Raw genomic sequence first — 2,203 nt, 5'->3', positions numbered from 1 at the left:
TATATATATATATCCATGTATAATTTGTATATAATCGTATTTATCGGCTAGAAAAAATAAATAATGTATCCATCTGACTATTTATGTAAGGATTCTATAATAATATGGGTAACCAGCCCACTAATAGACCAAATTCTTTGAAAAAAAAATTATCTAGACAAGCCATTTTTGTTTTTCTTCAATCAAATGCCCTAAATGTTTAACCAAAAAGTGGGATTTTGGCCAAAGCTTATTTTTAGAAGAACTCGGGCTACTGATAATCAAATAAAAATATGAATAATGTATGTAAATAAAAGTTGAATAGAAAATGAAGTAAATCGGTATATTCCGGTAGTATTTCGTGTCCTTACAAATGATCAGGTTGCCCCTTTTATAGCTATTTCTAGGTGATATGTTTTGCCTTTGTCTGTCACGACCCGGATTTTCCACCCTCGGGAGTCGTGATGGCGCCTACTCGTAGTAGCTAGGCAAGCCAATTTAATTACTTTTCCATTAATAAACAAATCTTTTTAACAATTTATGGCAACAATATAAAACAACGAAATTAAATAGTAGCGGAAGTCTTAATTATAGAAACTGAATAAAACACGGAGTGGTCAATATAAGCCTCTACCCAAGACTGGTGTCACAATACTCACGAACTGCTAAGAATTTCTAAATACAAGGGCATGAAAGAACACATAAGCTGTTTGTCTCGAATACAAAGAGGCAACAGTCTAAAAGAGAGAATAAGAGAGAGACGCCGGGCCTGCGGACGTCTGCAAGGCTACCTCGGGTCTCACGATACTGAAAGCCTGCTCCCGTGCTAATGCTGCTGCTGCTGCTCGAAACCTGGACCTGTGCAAAAAAATGCACAGAGTGTAGCATCAGCACAACCGACCCCATGAGCTGGTAAGTGTCTAGCCTAACCCCGGCGAAGTAGTGACGAGGCTAGACTGGACACCACATAGATCTGTGCAATTATAAATATACAGCAGAAATCAAAATACAAGGCAAGTAACAATATGGGAGGGGAAAACATGCTGTGGGGAGATAACAGTATTAACAGGAATCCAGTGTGACAATCTAAGAGCAGCTTAGGATTTACAGCAAACAAGAAACTATTACCCAAAATAAACACATTTGTATCAATAACTGTTGCGGCGCGCAACTCGACCCCAATATTTCAACACTGTTGCGGTGTGCAACCCGGTCCACAAATACCATTGTTGCAGCGTGCAACCCGATCCATATCATTTATCAATGTTGCGGCGCGCAACCCGATCCACCTCATTTATCAATGTTGCGGCGCGCAACCCGATCCTCAAATATCATTTACCAATGTTGCAGCGCGCAACCCGATCCTCAAATATCATTATTGCGGCGTGCAACCCGTTCCATATCATTTATCATTCTACCTCACCCAAACAACGGTCACAAATAAGGGGCAATGAAGTAAACAAGTATTGGAAGAATTCCCGGCAAGGGAATACAGTCAAACAATTCAATCCCGGCAAGGGAACAATATCAATAAACTCAATATCCCGGCAAGGGAATAACCAATAACTCTTTCTCTTGCTTTCAATTCTTACCTTATAATTCACCTTATCATTTGAGCCAACGCTCCCAAGAATCGGATCATTTCGTATACCTTCAAAATTCGTATCACAACTCGAGCCAATGCTCCACGAAATCAAATGATCTTATTGTCTTTCACGCGTTCTTTACAACATATAGAAATCCTCAAATAAGCACGAAAATTACAACCAAAACATGATAATCGCATTATGAGGACTCACGGTCATGCTAGACACCAATGTATAGATACTCGTCACCATGCCTATACATCGTACTCGATCACTTAGCAAGTAGCAAGCAAGACTCAACTCCTATTCCCTCAAGCTAGGGTTAAACCAAACACTTACCTCAAAGCCTTGAACTCGACTCAAGCCTCAACTATGGCTTTACCCCGTGATTCCACCTCCAATCCGCTCGAATCTAGTCACAAATTGCTCAATTACTTTAAAACACTAAATGAATCAATTTGAATGCATAAAAATGAATTTCCCAATTTTTACCCAAAAATTCCAAAATTGCCCCTGGGCCCACGTGGTCAAAACCCGAGGTTCGAACCAAAATCCGGTTACCCATTCCCCCACGAGTTCAAATATATAATTTGTTTTGAAATCGGACCTCAAATCGAGGTCCAACTCCCCAATTTATG

The sequence above is a fragment of the Nicotiana attenuata genome, chromosome 11 (assembly GCF_001879085.1).
Source record: "Nicotiana attenuata strain UT chromosome 11, NIATTr2, whole genome shotgun sequence".
NCBI classification, from domain to species: Eukaryota; Viridiplantae; Streptophyta; class Magnoliopsida; order Solanales; family Solanaceae; genus Nicotiana; species Nicotiana attenuata.
This window is presented reverse-complemented; position numbering follows the sequence as displayed.